The 17,937-nt window shown below is 37.4% G+C and overlaps 1 protein-coding gene across 1 annotated transcript in view; it reads right to left on the bottom strand.

The window, feature by feature from the left end:
• Positions 1-5,227, bottom strand: part of Bche (butyrylcholinesterase) — an 85,120-nt gene extending 79,893 nt beyond the window's left edge. Inside the window, exon 1 of the mRNA XM_005076132.3 lies at positions 5,085-5,227. The gene's annotated coding sequence lies outside the window, so the exon portion shown is untranslated. The remainder of the gene's footprint in view (positions 1-5,084) is intronic.
• Positions 5,228-17,937: the final 12,710 nt, after the last annotated feature.

The raw sequence follows: 17,937 nt of genomic DNA, 5'->3' as shown, positions 1-17,937 counted from the left end.
CCAACCACATAACAATGGCCAGCACGAACTAATGCACTGTCCTTCTGCTACTTTTTCTGCTGCACTAATTTTAATCTAACCTGCCCGCTCAGGAAGCTAATCCTATCATCTCCAACCACTGGCTATGCATTTCTGCATCTATAATCAAGTTTGGGTAGGCAGTGAGAAAGACAGACATGTGAGAGCTATGTTTCCTGATAGTGAACAATATATTTTTAATTTACTGACATTTATTGGGGAAGGTGAGACATATGTGCCACGGTGTAGTTGAAGATGAGAAGACAAGTAAGAATTTCTTATTTTTTACCCTTTACCCATAAAGCCCACTTCCCACACTCTATACCTAGAAGAAGCTAATTTTGAATCAGTACCGTTTGTCCCTGCTCACAGGAAATCTAGAGATCAAATCCCAACAAACACATAAATAAATTAAGTCATACTGCAGAGCACTTGCTTTTGAATCCAATGCTTAATAACTATGTCTATGCATAATTTTATAAATATCAGTGTCTGTCCAAAATAGACTTGTTTTGCTAAATAGCCTATGTATATTTTTGGTTGCGAGCCTAGCCTTTAACGGCTGAGCCATCTCTCCAGCCCAATAGCCTATGTATGAACTGATTACTGTAGTAATAAGTTCAGGTTTTAAGATCAAGTCACAGGTTTTTGTTGTTGTTAATGTCCTCTGTTTTGATACAGTTGGGTACATGCTAAGATCCATTGAATGTATTAATGAGACATACTTTTGTATTTTTGTTTCATGGGACATTTAAGTATTCTACTCACAGTGGGTGTAATGTGCAAGTAATAATTACTGAACTATGTGGAATAATTAAACAAAGGTCTCGGAACCTGACAGTTCCTAAAGCAATTTTATATTTTGGACAGAAGTATGGATTACTACTGTTCCTTATAGCTTTTTGTACTTTTTTTATGAAGCCCTTTCTCTTAAATAAATAAAAAAGAAAGGGGCATGTGGAATTTCTTTTTTCTGTTTTGGAACATCAGCTTTGTCAAGGGAAAATGGCAAGCCCCAGATTGGATCTGTCTGTTCTAAGGACACTTCAGTAAGTTCACCTAGGACACCGGGACCCCTGGCTGCTTGTCTTTGGGTGTATGGAATAGAGCAGGTTCCTTCTCAGGCCCCTGCAGAGATGATCGGGATTGTTCTTCTTGGTTTTATTTAAATGTTCTTATAACAGTAAAATTAAATGTTAACAATTTCAATTTCCGGTAATTCTGGTAACTTAAAACCTTAGTTCAGAGTCTGGGGACGTGCCACAGTTGGTAAAGGGCTTGCTGAGAAAACAGAACTTGTGTTTGGATCCCCAACACCCACACAAAAAAAGCCAGGTGTAGTGGTGGCTCCTGTGATTTCACACAGCTCAGGAGGCAGAGACAGAAGGTGATCCTAGGGGCTTGCTAGCCCGACTGTCAAGCCAAGTCTGTGAGAATTGGGTCTGTGACAAACTCTTTCTGAAAGAAAAGAGGAAAGTCATCCAAGAAGACCCTTGACATCAACCTCTGGCCTCACAGACCATGTGATCATATCTGAGCACACAAATGCACACACAGATACACTACACATGAACATGTACAGATGAACATGTGAACAGTTCTTCAACAGTTTCTTGTAAAGTAAATGTAACTACCCCCCACTGCATATTTTCCCTGGAATATAATTAGCAACCACTGTAATTTTATACTGCTTAGAATAACTACTATCACACCTAAAACGTCGAAGTGCTTTCCATGTTACCTATGTATACATAGCTTTTTCTTCTGTGATTTAAAATCTATTTTCCTCCAAATGGATCTTAAATTTCCAGAGTGCTGTTTATGTGAATTAGAATCATATTCTCAATAATTACACCTATGAGTTTTTTTTTATACACGAAGTAAAATGTAACATCAGAAGCAACCACCACAAGCATATATTTATGTAAGAATGACAATTCAGTTCTTCCTCCCAAGTTACCTGCTGACAGGCCATCGCCCACACTGATGTATCTGCAATGCCTAATGAAAATATGGAATACTCCCACAGCCAGTAATCTAAATTTCTTACATTTAAATCCACATTATTCCTTTCTGGTCATAATCTGACATTTTTATGATACTCTGCACTTCTCTATTAAAGACCTATTTAGCATGTATTTATCAAATACTTAAATAACCAAAACAAATGAACTTCAAAATTAATTCATTAGTTTGTTCTTAATTATAATTTTAAAATCCTGTAGAACTCCGTCGCCTTTCACATTTTGTAGTGCCCTTGGCAAAACTGCTAAAAAATAAGATTAAACTCAGAGAAACATGCTTATCATAAAAAATAAGGCAAACTTTCACAGTTACTACAGCTATCTTAATGTAAAGATCATTCCTTGAACTAGTAGTTAATGTTTCAAGGAGACTAGGAGATTTTACTCATGAGGCAAAAGTACACATGAAAAAAGAGACTTGAAACAAATTCAAGTTTAGCAAATGCTACTTCACATCAATTTTACTGTTAATATTATACAAAGACCAAATTTTAAAATCTTGACTTTTAAAATAAAAAGAACATAGCATCTCTTTTCAAAACAAAAATAATTTATAATTCAAATTCGAAGTCTAAACTCCCCAGAAAATTTTATGAGAAAATATACATCATGTGGTGTATATATAATATACAATATTATATATAACATGTGGGTGTATTAAAATGACTAATATAAAAAACTGTATATTATTGTTTATGTATGTAAATGGTAATGATATGTTTTTCTAATGTTTAAAATAGTGGATCAGCCTAGAAATATGTAAAAAAAAAAACAAACAAAAAAAGCAAATGTCCAAAAGAATCTCTACAGTGTTGTCTCAGCATCACCGTCCCATTTTACAAACATCACTATACTCTGTGGCTATTATCTGGAAAAGGTGATTCTTAAACTGTATTTGGGAAATTACTATCTAGATTGTACTGGAAGGATCTAGAAGCGGCATTGAAATTCTATTTGACCAAAACAGCTAAGTCTCTATATCAAATCAAAAACTGCTTTGTTTCAGGCTATGTGAAGTGTAGTACTGAGGAAATCTGTTCATAAATGGACTACATCCCCATCTTCCATCAAGTTTTGAATGTCTGCTGAGACATCCAGGCATATGGAAGATGACAGACGAGTTCAGGGAACTCCGGATCTATTCCAGATCAAACTCACAATGTATATTCACAATATTATACGAGTAAGCTGAATATTATTGTATGTGTTGGATTTTCTTTGGAAGCTGAATTTTCTGTATTTGTTGTCAGTTTACTTACTTTTCTTTTACCGTCCGCTGCTGTTAGGGCCTGGCAGAACTAAACTGCAAGGAGATATTGGTTCTCTCACTCTGACTATCATACTGTCAAAACAATGGAACCCAGAGAAATGGGAATTCCCCCAGGAAAACATGCTACAAGGAGAAAAATACATTCCTCAAGAGATTTCATACAATTCTAACAACTTCTGGGACCACCCTGCAGGTTGAGACTGAAGCCTGGACAACGATGGACCATTGCTAGGTAGGAACACAACTTAAGCAGGACTGCCTGGTTGGGCATATCCCTGGGTCCCTGTGTAAACTTCAGTCTCATTTCGGGGCCCCAAAGATGGATGGTGGGAGGGAAAGCATTGTCCCTTTTCCCAATGTGGTTACACGGAACACATCTCCCTTTTGGGCTTTCCACTATGAGTTTAGCTCCTTAAATTGGTTTAGTAAGGACCTGTGTGGCCAAACCTGGCTTAAAGTAAAGGGTATAGTCTCCAAATTTGATACCAAAACAGTCAGTTTCAGTAAGAATGAGCAGACTTTGGCAAAATATCAAAATGAAGAGAGGAACTGTGAAGTGTATCATCACTTGTGATGAAATAATACAACAAGGCTAAATTTGTAGAGGAGAATATATTCATAGACCCCGTGCGATCTTCTTCACTTACCTTTTATAAAACTGTAGCATGAAAGAGATTTCAGATTTCTTCTTAAAATTAAAGATGCAGGATATTATATATCAACAAACATAACACAGAAATAACTGAACAAAACATGTCTTTTAAAATCTAAATAGATACTATATTTGGCATCTAAGGCAGTAGTATTTTGTCTACAAAAACTGCAGAGTTATGATTCAAATCATTAAGATGTGTGTCAAAAGCGTGCTAATGTCAAACAACAGGATTTTATCAAAATGAATTATGATCACATCTTTCATAAATACTCTATGGTCCATATTAAGGACTTGCTAATTGGAATGCTTTCCTTCAAATACAGAATACCTACTTATGAAAAAAGTATAGACCATAGAAGTCTGATGAAATTATTTTGTTTGTACTTCAATTTTCCATGGTTCTCATAAATTTTATAGTCAATGACTCAACAGAATCTGATGCCATAAAATAATGACAGGCTTTCCAAGAATCTAGGATGAGCTGAAACTCTTTATTTGCTTAGTGTTTTTTTACTCCAGATTAAACCCTCAAAAGTGGTCAATAACAAAGGAGGGGGTTTGTAATTCAATTCAGGAACTAGATATTCTTGGATGTAAACCTTTCCTTTCTGCTTGCCAGCTGATTCTGTGAAAGTTTCAGGGGACAAAATGTTGAGTGATAAAAGTGACCTGTTTAGTAATAAGAGAAAATTAACCCATGTCATTGCAAAAGAGATGGTACTAGGAAAAAGTCAAGGTTTCCCAAACAGTACTTTTGTTTTGAAGAAGGGTTGATTAACCCTGCATTAAAAAAGTAACCACAGCCTAAAATAAGTCTCCTTAGAGTAAATAATAAGGAAGAGACTCCACAGGTGCTTTTTCTCTTCACTCAAGGTTGAACAGATTCATCATATCCTCGGCAAGGAAGGGAACTGAATTTGTGTTTCTGAAATAACAGAATCCCCGGATGCAGTGCCTGCTAGCCTGTCTGCTCTGTCCCACTTGCTGCTCCTCAGGGACTGTTCCCATTGGAGCAGCATAAGGGCTCCGCAGCAAACGGTGAAGAATTCCCCTTCCTTTCTCAGCCCGACCTTCATGGGAACCTTCTCATTAGAGGTGTAAAGTCTGAGCAACTCACCGGAATCACTGCAGAAATGGATGGCGAAGTTTGCAAAGTGGCAGTCATGGAATACTTCGGGGAAAAGCGGGATGCAGCAGCCGCCCCGCCTGTGAATTGCACAGCTCTGACATTTCAGTCAACTCTTACTGACAAAGCTCGCGAGAGCTGGCAGCGGCAACTTGATCTGGCGCAGCACTGGCCGGACTTCCCTGGCTGACATCTGTTCAGAGGCTAATGGCAAGAAAAACCTTGGTGACTGCTGGGGGTCTTCCTCTGCCATCTCTGACAGGCTTCCTGGAGAGAAGAAAGGTCAGGGAGGCGCCACTCTAATAGAAAAGGAGCGATTTAACTTTACACCATCAGGACTTCAAAGTTTTGTATTTTAGCTTTGTCTTGTTTTGTTTTTCCATTTGTTTTACAGCACTAAACATTGTCCACACTGTTCTGTAGAAATGCACTGGAAGCAGGTGGACCTTTCATCTGTGAAAAACCGTGTGGTAATAAAACATCATAAAAAGAAAATAGGAAAATAAGCAATCTAGATATAGACAATGAAAATCAAAAGATTGTTTACCTCTGGCTAGACGTCTTGTACCCTGCACCTCAACATGTATTTAAGCCCTACAGATTTCACAGTTGCTAACAAGCTTCTCCAAAGTCCCTGCTGGGTGTACGTGTGAGGAAAAGGCACGGTTTATAATACACGTGTAAAGTCCGAAGTTCTTCAGCAAGCACTGAAAAAGGGCATTTCCTGCCAGGCACTGACAGTGGTTGTGAACATACATTTTATGTCTCCAACTTACTGTACTTTGCATATGTATTTTGCAAAACAATAAGAAAAAAAAAAGCAAAAGACCTTCAAGAAACACTTTAATGGCTGATTCTCCATACAGCTTCATTTTTAAGTTTTTGTAAATGTCAACTTTAAATTTTACATCTCTCAGCTAAGTTCTCACTACAGATTAAACAGAGTACCCGAGTGTGCAGAAAAGCACGTTTTTTGTTTTTAATAGTATGTTAACATTTCAAATACGTGCATATAAGAACTGATACCTTGACTGCGGTCAATGTCGATCATTGTGACTCAAATTTATACTTATATTAACCAGTGAACATTAGTTTAACATGATTAATCAAAATGTCAGGAAAATTGATCTTATACGTCTCAAAATCTAGCTATGTTACTAACCCTAAGCACTTTTGGAGTTAAACTTTCAAATCATATATTTTGGCAACGTTTTATATCAAATGCTTCCCAGATAGTAAACATTTTTATTAGCTGAAATTACCTTTTCTCTGGAAAGTATTACTTAGGTAGTATTGATTAAATACCAAACATTACCATCACACGCATTCACAACGTAACAATAATATATGTCCTTTGTAACCACTGGACAAAGTCTTAAAAAGAAGTACAATATACCTATTTCCAAATACATAAGTACAGTCTGCTTTGTCTGCATAATGTTTGTTGTATGTGTGCTTGCATAGATGACCATTTGATGGTGTTGTATAAGCAATTGAAGCTCTTCCCTGAGGAAGATATGTCTTCCACTCTCTCCAGTTCTAACTTGTCTGTGCTTTTTGTTTAGGGTTGAAGCCTCGTGGACTTTTCTTCATCCTCGTTAGCACACCTTTTATGCTTGATCTTGTTCATATCTTTTTTAGGCAGTCATGTTAGTGAGATTTTATTGGTGTTGCTTCTGATATCACTAGGAGATCGTATGATCTTCCCACTCCCTCTTCTGTAATGAGTCCTGAGCACTGAGTTTAGAGTATTTTGTAGATATATTCTTTGGGGATGGGCCCCACAAATCTACCTCTTGATCAGTTTTGGTTATGAATTTGAAAGTGAAAAAGGAGGGGATTGGAGGGAGGAAAGGAAAGGGGAAATGACATAATTATATCTCTAACAATAAGACATAAATTTTAAATGTCTACTGTAAGTTTACAATGTTTTAAAAGTTATGATAGTTATATTTAAAACACAGTCACTTGGATAGCACACTGAATAATCCACTAGTTTCAGATACATCATTCCTTAAGATTTTATTTGTTTTTATTTATGTATGTTTGTGAGTGTTTCATCTTCATGTGTATGCAAGTTTGTTGTCCAGCCAGATGTTGAGTTCCCTAGAATTTAGTTCCAGCTTGTTACAGGAATCAAAAGGGTACTAAGAACAAAACCTGGGTCCTCTGAAAGAGTCACTCCTAAAATTGTGTGCACGTGCATGCACGCACGTGTGTGTGTGTGTGTGTGAAACCCAAAGGTCAATACTTTGAGCACAAGTTTACTGTATTGTTTTACATAGTAGCATAAAGTTAAATTTAAGCTCAAGCCACTGTCTGATCTTACTGAGTGAAATTATCTGATAATTTTTGCATCTTGGTTATGTCTACTCCACATTATATGATATGGTTATCTATTTTAAAATAGTGATGATTGTAGGAAAATCTCTTACTAGAAGACTGTAATATATGTTTACACTGGCTAGCCAGCTACATTGGGTGATTAGGAAACTACCATTTTTCTTCTGTTCAGCACTTTTACTTCAGGGAACCATTTGGATTCCAAGCCCATTGGTTCTTTGAGTCTTGGTTTCTCAGCCGTGTTGCTTGACTATGTACTGCTTTAGTTTATCCTTAAAGCATTTCTTCTTCCTGCATTATTGACCTTTGCCTTGTGGCTCAGTACACAGCAGGTGCTTGGCTTCTGTGCTGTCATTTTTTTTCTCATGCTTCCAGTGAGATGATACTGGTCATGTGCCATGAGTTTGTTGAGTCAGGTGGCCAAGTTTCATGCTGCTACCTCATAGCCTGGTATTTTGTCAACACTACTGCCAACTGTTCTGTACTAGCTATAAGTGGTTCTGATGAAGTACCCCAGAACTCCTGACTCCTCATTATTAATGCACAGGTTATCCTGTCAGCTGCCTTCAAGGGAACACATTTTGGTAACCAGTCATAGCATCATTCAGGTTTAAGGTTTTGTCAAAATCCAGTTATGGCTGGGTTCACTGTTTTCTTGTCAGTAGCATTGAAGATTTCAAAGTGTGTGATTCATTTCATTACACAATAATCTTTTTAGGAAATGTCACATACAAAAGTGTTCTGGTCTTTGCCTCTAATTGATATATTTTTGTTGTTCTATATTTTTAATAACCTTACCAGGTCTGTTTATAGCATTCTATAAACAATTTCTTTTTTGTTGTTTCTCTATCTCTCACCCCTTTTTTCTTATCCTTTCTTTATCCTTTAGTCCCATTACACTCATTTCTGCTTTCAGTTTACCCACTCACTTCTATTTTTCTTTTAACAAAAAATGCTACATTTTATGAATAAAACATCCATTACTAAGAAAAACAATTCAATATTTTTGAATTTTACACATCACAGTGTAGAAAAATATCATTTTCTTATCACATAGTTATATAAGAATGGTCAAATAGTTTGTTGTAATCTTTCCAAGTTCTTATTTATTTAATGATATCAAACATCTATTGAAATATTTCAATGTTGAAATGATACATTATCTTGTGGATATGCTTGACTATTTTTAACCTCTGTAATGATGACAGCAATGTGAAGGAGTTAGTAGTATTTCTTGGCCAGGATGTAGCTCAGTGACAGAACCCTGAGTGGCATGGATAAGGCTCTGGATTTGAGCTTTAACTCTGCAAATTATAAAGGAAAATAAGTTTCATTTTCAAATACTTTTCCGAGTGCTCTGAATATCCTAATAAATTTAAAACTCATAGTAGTAAGTAAATAATGAAAGTAACACTCATCTTTAACAAACAACTGCTAACACTTTTTATTCTTTAATTGAGGTAAGTATACCACAAAGTGTTTATACAATCTGGTTCAATGCACAAAGTATCAGTGTTGTTTTCTAATACTTAGGGTATCAATAACTACAAAAGGAAATTCTGTATATGCATATTATGTTGTTACATTCAGCATATACTTCGTTTCTTATCTTTTTGTTTTGGTAGTTTTTATTGGTTAATGTTGTTATTTGACAATTTCATATATATGTACATTGTGTATTCTGGAAAGTCTATCTCTCTTCAGACTCTATTATTACTCTGGAAGGAATTTTGGAGACAGGGTTTTTCTGTATAGCTTTGGAGGCTGTTCTGGAACTCACTTTGTAGACAAGGCTGGACTCAAACTCACAGAGATCCGCCTGCCTCTGCCTCCCAAGTGCTGGAATTAAAGGAAGGCATATATCATCACCTCCTGGCCTTAGCCTTCTATTATATTCACACACTCATACCTGTCAAGTTTCTCTCTCTCTCTCTCTCTCTCTCTCTCTCTCTCTCTCTCTCTCTCTCTCTCTCTCTCTCTCTGTCTCTCTCTCTCTCCCTCTCCCTCTCTCTCTGTCTCTCTGTCTCTCTCTGTCTCTGTCTCTCTTTATATATATATATATATATATATATATATATATATATCACACACACACACACATACCTCACTGGACATCCTTACCAGTTCCTTTCCTAGATTTATAACTTTTGGTTTTGTTTGGTGACTGATGTGTTTTTCTGTGCCTGGGTTATCTTACAGGATGTGTTTTTCCAATTTTATTTTCCTTCAAATTTCATTAATTCATTATCACCATAGCTGGAAAAGAATTCCATTGCATGAATATACCACATTTTCATTATCCATTGATCAGTTGGTGGTTGGTCATCTAAGCTGCTTCCATTTCCTCACTATTGTGAATAGGGTTGTGGTGATATATTGCTTATAATTTATTAAAGGCTTGCCTGAGAATTCAGAAAGCAAAGTCAGCTACAAACCACAGAAGCCAGGAACACACCTTTAATCCCAGCAAGTAGAAACTAGGAGGTAATGGTACACACCTTTAAATGCAGGACTCAGGATTAAGAGGTAGAGGGATCTCCCTGAGTTCAAGGCCACCCAGGGATATATGAGATTGAATCAGTCTAAAAGAGTAACAAATCCATGCCTTTTTTTCTAAGCACTAGAGAGGTATAGAAGATAGAAGCAGGGACTTCAGTAGTCAGTATAGGCATTCATTCTCCAGCCACACTGTAGAGAGCCAGCAGTTTGAGACTTTCTGAAGCACTCATGTATGAATCAGCCCTTTTAGCTTGAGCTAGAGGTGAGAGCTAGAGGCCAGTGTTTTGCTTCCCTGATCTTCAGCTTGACCCCAATATGTATAACTGGGTCGTTTATTTTTTGTGTTACATAGGGTGACAGTGAATGTATGAGCAGGTACCTCTGTAGTAGGCAATAGACATCATTAGGTGTTTATGAAGGAATGGTTTCAGCGAGGCCATCCTTTTTCATTTTCCTAACATATTTCCTCGGAATTAAAAGTAATGAATGTGATGTACACAAAGTAGATTTTCAGAGTTCTCAAATCCTCCACAGACTCTGGAATAGGAATTTCCAAGAGCACTCATAAAGCAGATAAATAGCTTTAGTCAGAATAGATCTTATTATGTCCCTGGACCTAATGGTATGGACATTCCTTCTCAAATACAGCATGCATTTAAAAATGGGTTTCTCCTCAGCCATTAAATTGGAATTGCTTTGAGGAAACAGGGGAATATATTGTGAAAATATCTCGAGGTGGTGCCTTCAGTGAGGATAACACAGATCTTTAGAGGTTGGGGAAAACGAACAGGGCAGAGGAGTGTGCTGTTTTATGTGTATGAGTGAATGTAGTTTAAAGGAAGTTCTAGAAATAGATTTGAGGGTATCAGCAACTGATAAAAGTCTATTATACTAAAAAAAAAACCAGAATCCACATGAAGCCTCCAAAGACAAGCTATGGCAAGTACTTTATACAAACACAGAAGTATAGGAATCAAAATCTGACAATTAACCCTGAAACTTGATGCTTAGGACCTGAGAAAGAAGAGGAAGTCTTTTGTTTGGAGTAGAAATTGTAAAAGAAGAACCACACACACACACACACACACACGGTGGGGTGATATATTGTCCTGTTTTAGTTATATCTTTCTTTTATGGGCTTAAATTTGCTGGCACAAAAATTTTCAGTAGTCTTAGGTTTCCTGTGTCAAAATGTACATTTGTCATCCATGCAATCAGAGAACTGCTTTGGCTTCAGTAGATCTTTTCAGAGATTCCCAGATTTTCAACTGGCCTCCTGTGATTGATTGGGAAAATCACAGACTCCTCACAGGATGTTAAATTTGACAAAGTGTATGCTTTATCTGTGACTTACATTCAGCTAACTTGCAATGGTGTCAGGTTGAGTCTTCTGTGATCTAACGTCACATAACCCACCTTAACTCTTTTCAAAACACTGTCTGTCTTAGCTGGGGTTTCCGTTGCTGCTAAGAAGACCATGACGGAAAAACAGGTCAGGAAGGAAAGAGTTTATTTGGCTCCCACTTCCATAAGACTTTTCTTCGCCGATAGAAGTCTGCACAGAACCTCAAACAGGGTAGGAACCTCAAGGCAGGAGCTGATGCAGAGACCAAGATGGGTCCTGTTTGCTGCCTTGATCCCCACAGCTTGTGAAACCTGATTTCTTAGAACAAAGGAACACCAGGTCAGGGCTGGCACCATTCACAGTGGGCTGTGCCCTCCACATCAATCATTAATTGAAGACAGTTTTTTTCCGGCTTGCTCTTTATCGAATCTTACCTTTTTATTATTATATCATATACAATATCCCAAATGCACCTCCCCATCTTTCCCTCCCCCAAGTTTCCCTTCTTCTTCTCCCTTCCCCAAGTACACTCCCCCATCTCCTCTCCAGAAAGAGCAGGCTTCCCATGAGCAACAACCAGATATGGCATAAAAAGCTACAGTATGACCAGGCACATATCTTCATACCAAGACTGACAGGGCAAACCCAGTAGGAGGCAAATGGTGCCCTTGCCCCTTGTTCTCACTGTTAGGAACCCCACAAGAACAGCAAGCTACACAGCCATAGCGTTATATGCAGAGGACCTGGTTCAGACTCCTGTAAGCTCCCTGACCTCTGTTGGGCCTCCGAAGTCCTGGTCAGTTGATTATGTGGCCCATGCTCTTTTGGTATCCTTGACCCCTCCAGTTCCTCCCATCCTTCGTCTTCCTCCTCTGCAGGACACCCCAAACTCTGCCTAATGTTTGGCTGTGGGACTCTGCATCTGCTCCCATCAGTTGCTGGATGAAGTCTCTCTGGACTCTTTGCTAAATATTCTGCTAGGCTCTGTTTCCAGAATATTCTACAGGCAGTACAAACTATAAGTGGAAAGTTTGTGTCTGGGCTGGTGTCCCAATACTTCTACTTGAGGCCTTGTCTGGTAACAGAAGATGGCCAGTTCAGGTTCCATTATGAGGAGATACTGCTAGAGTTACTCTTTTGAATTCCGTGGTTTCCATTGACTATGTTTCTACCTTGTCTCCCCAGTGCCCCCAAATCCTGTCACCCAGTATTTTCTGCCCCACCCCACCAACTGATCTCTCCTGTTCATAAGCTTACATGTCTGCAGTTCACCTGCAAAATTTATTTACTCTTTCCAGGGAGATACATTCATCCCGACCACCCCCAGCCCTCCATGTCACTTCTCTGGGTCTGTGTATTCTGGCATGATTATCTTTTACTTTAGAGCTAATATCCACTTATAAGTGAGTACATATCATGTTTGTCATGCTGGATCTTGGTTATCTCCCTCAGGAAGACTTTTCTAGTTCCATCCATTTGCTTGCAAATGTTATGATGTCATTGTTTTTAACAGCTAATATTCCATTGTATAAATGTACCATATTTTCTTTATCCATTATTTGGTTGAGGTACTGGTTTCCAATCTCTAGTTATTATGAATGAAACTGCTATGAACACACTTGAGCAAGTGTCTTTGTGATAAGATAGAGCATCTTTTGGGTATATACCCAAGAGTGGTACAGCTGATTCTTGAGGTTTATCGATTCACAGTTTTCTGAGAAACCAGCTGATAGAAGAGAAACTGAGAAATAGCCTTGAACTCATTGGCACAGGAGACAACTTCCTTTAGAATGTGAAATAAGGTAAACACTCCTTTACTGCTGCTGGAAGTAAAACCTTGTAAAGCCACTTGGAATAACTGAGGTTCCCCCTGTCAAATGATTTTAGCTTGTATTAAGTAGACAAAAACCCATCCATCACAACTCACCAGTTGTCAGCTTGGCTCATAAACATATCGCTGTTTAGCTGCAATCCTTTCTTTCTCTTTCATCCACAAGATCTCACATTAAAGACATAATTGACTTTACAAGTCCCATAGTCTTTACTAATTCAAACACAATAAAAATTTCACCCATTTAAAATAGACACTCTTTTAAAAACCCAAAGTCACTCCTAAAGATTCAAAATCTCTCAAGTGTGGGCTCCTGTAAAAATTTAAATTAAGTTAAATGCTTTCTTACTCCAAGTGGGAAGACCCAGAGCAGTCACAATCTGAAGAAAACAAAACCATACCCCGCGAGTATAAATTACCCAATTATCTAAAATTCACTGGTGATTTTCCCCATCTCTTCCCTCTGCAGCACACACGGGTTGTTTTCTAGGCTTTGTCTGACACCACTCCACGGCTGCCGGTGTTCTGGGTGGTCACCCAGTGTTACTGGCATCTCTAAAACTGCAGAGGTCGCTTGCTATAACGGGACTGCATTTTCACCAATAGCCTGTCTTAGGTTTACTGCAGGGACTCCAGCCGTGCCACACAGTGCAAAGTTTCAGATGCTCTCCATGATCCTTTTATACCTTCAAAACTGGTACCTCCTGGGTGACTCTCACACTACCAGATCTGGCTGCCAGCACAAGGTACAACCTCAGCCCCATCTGGAACACAGTTTGTGTGTTCTAACCCTGAGGAAACACTTTTCAGTTGACTTTAACTCAATGATGCTAATCTCTTCTTAATCACTGCTAATTTCTTAGCTTGGGCTAATCAGCACCAATTGTCTCAGTAATACAAAGGTTCACTTCAGTGGTATTGGTCTCTTGTTAATCATGCCTGACTGTTCAGCCTGGGCTGACCAGAACAAGAGAATCACAATTGAAATAGTAAAAGGCCCTGAAAGAGTATTTAAACTTCCCTTTGACACTTCACAAGCCAAGCCTCCAGCTTCTCCCCTGCTTCCAACATTCATATCTTCCAAGCTCCTACAGAACATACAACTGAGCTCTCTACACGAAATGGCTTTTCTAGCCCAAAGCTCCAAATTCCTTCCACAGTCTCAAAAGCATGGTCACATCTTTCACTACAATGCCCTACTCTGATGGTACCAACTTGTTTTAGTCAGGATTACTATAATTGTGGGAAAATGCAATGACCAAAAGCAACTTCGGAAAGGAGAGGGTTTATTTCCCACACATTTCAAGCTAACAGCTCATCATCAAAAGGAGTAAGGGCAGGAAATTGGAGCCGGGAGCTGATTCAGTGACTATAGGACGGTGCTGCTTACTGGTTTTCTCAGCCTGCTTTCTTATAGAACCCAGGCCTGTAAGTACAGGGATGGCACCACTCACAATGGGCTGAGCCATCCAATATTACCAAATAGCTTACCACCAGATCTTATGAAAAGCATTTACTTAGTTGATGCTCCCTTCTCTTTGATGACTCTAGCTTTGGTCAAGTTGACATAAAACTAGTCAGTCCACTATCAAATGTGTTTATTTCATTGTCTGTTTATTAACAGGTTCAATGAATATACTTGTGGTAGTTTGAATGTAATTGGCCCCTTTACTGTCACTAGGAGTAGCACTATTAAGACATATGGCTTTGCTGGATTGGGTGTGTCCTTATTGCAGGAAGTGTTTCACTGTGTGGTTGGGCTTTGAGGTTTCCTATACTCAGGATACTGCCTAGTATCTCAGCTGACTTCCTTTTGCCTGCAAGGCATATTTCCATTAGGTATTACTCTGACACCAAGTCTCCCTGGCAGGCACCACTCTATCTGTCATGGTGATGATGAACTCAAACTCTGAAACTGTAAGAGAACCACATCAATTAAATGTTTCCTTTGTAAGTGGTTACGTTGTCTTCACTGCAATAGAAACCCTAATAAAGCCTGTACTATAACTCATCTAATATAGCTCTTTTACAAATGTAGACACTTCTCACAGAAACAGTAATATAAATACTAGCACTTGGGAAACAGGAGAATCAGGAGTTCAAAGACAGTTTGTGGTATTTACTGAGCTTAAGCAAAATTTAGAGCATACGAAACCCTGTGAAAAGAGCAGAAAAAATAGCAAAATTCCAAAATTTTATTTACCTACTTTTTGAAATAATATATTAAATCACAATTGCCTAAAATTGTATGTATGCTTATGGATAAGAACTTTATTATCCGTCAGCAATTTGTACACACACACACACACACACACAAATATATATATATATATGTATATACATATATATACATATACATTATAAAATGTATAAAATATATAGCATAAAATGTTAGCAACTATTACAGTGGAAGTATAGAAAAATGCATGCCTTCTTCGGAAAAAGATTTTTGTTTAAAGTTTTTCTGGTCTCCCTCATTCAAAACAATGCAACATTTAAATCATATTTCTTATGATCAAGTGTCTTTTGTCTATTCATTATCATCTAGAGATTTTGATGGCTTTATAATTTTTATGAAGTTTAAGTATATATTATATATATAATTTCAAATTTAATAGCATTTTAGAAACTCATGTAGTCATTATGCAAATTAACCACATGGTAAAATTTTAATAAATTTTCTTTATTTTTTGTCTTTGTGTGTAAAAATATTTGAATAACACACATTTATAATATAACATTCAAACATTCAAATATTTAAATTAGTAGAATATTTGCATGTAGTCTAAGACAAATTGCCATGACTTTATCTCCAATACATTTATACCTATTACTAGGCAAAGTCTATATACAATACTATTTAAAGGATAATGATGAGAGAAATGTTTATACATGTTTAGCCCGATTCATCTTTTAAAAAAGAAGTTTCGATATTTGAGGAGTTGTTTCAGCAGATGAAAGATGGAAGACTGATTTCTGTCTGTGTGTGTGTGTGTGTGTGTGCATGTGCGCACATGCATGCTCACGCTCTGTTTATAAAAATATGTGCATATTTATGCAATATCATGAAGTTTTATTTCTAAACATTGCAAAAAAGAAAAGGAATTTCAAGTGTTGTCTGGCTTAGTTATAGAAAGTTAATTCAATCAGCAGTCCAACAAGCAGATTATAAAACAAAATTGTCTTGCTATTGAGGACTGCTCTGATTTTAATAGGAAGAAAAATTGTAGAAAGAACATGTGTTAAAAACAAGGATTTACAGACTTGATGGAATATTGACTCAGGAAAGAATAACAATTGGCAAACTTTACAAGGTGTGTGAGTGAGGGAGGTGGGCTGACATTCCTGAAAACCATGCAGTCCTCATTCAGAATTCCATAACACAAGCAGAGCAAACTAAAGATACACTAGTGTTATAACCTTCATAATATTGGGTACACAGTATCACTTAATCTGTCTTATTTACTAGAACTATTCATTTATTAAGAAAGTCACACTTGAAGTGGGATTAAATAAATCATAAATTGAGGATGTTCTTGCCCAATCTTTTCATCAAAATAAAAGAATATTAGTTGAGTGACTGCTTTGACAACAAATTAAACACATGATCAAGAAGAATGTGAGGCTTATTTGTGAGAAATGAATTTGGAGGACATTTCCATGATCATTTTTTATGAATATTTTATAAATATTAACTTATAAAAGAGTAATTGAAATTATTTTAAAAAATATATCAAGAACTTATGAAGAATATATCCCATGATTGCATATGGATATGTATACACACACACACATACACACACCCACACACACACACACACACAAACACATCCATAGCAACAGTGGACTTGGGTATATAGTTAGCACACAGAGACTGAACTGCATATATTTGCTTCTCTACTTTGTAGCTCTTAGCAATGGAAAACACCTTTTGTATAACCATTGTTTTATATATATTGCAATATAAAAACACATTTTAATTAAAACCATCTATACTCAGATGACCTTGCATGTGGTATGTGACATTTTTATTCAAAATTATGAAAATAGTTAAACTTTATTTTGGGCCAGTAAAAGGCAACGTTGCCTAGTTCTCACTACTGAAATGATGTAAATGTTCAGCAAATTAAGTGAGGAACAATTGAAAGCAAAGAAACATTTTGTGGAAAATTATTTTAAGGTGTGCTATTTTTGTTTGTGCTATGGAACATTTGTTTAATGGTGTAAAGATGTGTTTTTGTTTGTGCTGCATTTGTTTAACTCTATGAAGTTGTGATTCTTTGCCTATCTAAACAACCTGATGTTCTGCATGGCCAAGGGCAAGGCAGGAGAAAGGGCAAGTGGGACTGGTAGGAGGAGACAATAAGTAGGAGAAGTTTGGGAAGATGAGAAGAAGGAGCAAGATAGAACAAGGAAAGGAGGATGGTAGGGGCCAATCACCCAGACAGCCATGAAAGTAGGATGCAGAGAAGAAAGAAAATGAAAAATCCCAGAGGCAAAAGGTAGATGGGATAATTTAAGTCAAGAAAAACTGGGTAGGAAATAGACAAGCTAAGGCTGGGCGTTCATAAGTAACATTAAACTTCTGTGTGTGATTTATTTGGGAGCTGGCTGTCAGGCCCCCGAAAGACCAAGAGCAACAGAATAATAAAACCAACAACCAACAACAGAAACAAGAGTTAAGATAGGCTTGTTAAAGATGTTTAAAGTGAGACAGACAACCATGGATGGAAAAATGGGAAAATAACCATGAGTTATTAACATCTGAATGCTTATCCTCCCACTGAAAGGCATCCCAAAGATTAGATGTGATGTGTGGTTATGAG

This window comes from Mesocricetus auratus, unplaced genomic scaffold, assembly GCF_017639785.1.
Source record: "Mesocricetus auratus isolate SY011 unplaced genomic scaffold, BCM_Maur_2.0 Super-Scaffold_100009, whole genome shotgun sequence".
Taxonomy (NCBI): domain Eukaryota; kingdom Metazoa; phylum Chordata; class Mammalia; order Rodentia; family Cricetidae; genus Mesocricetus; species Mesocricetus auratus.
This window is presented reverse-complemented; position numbering and strand designations above follow the sequence as displayed.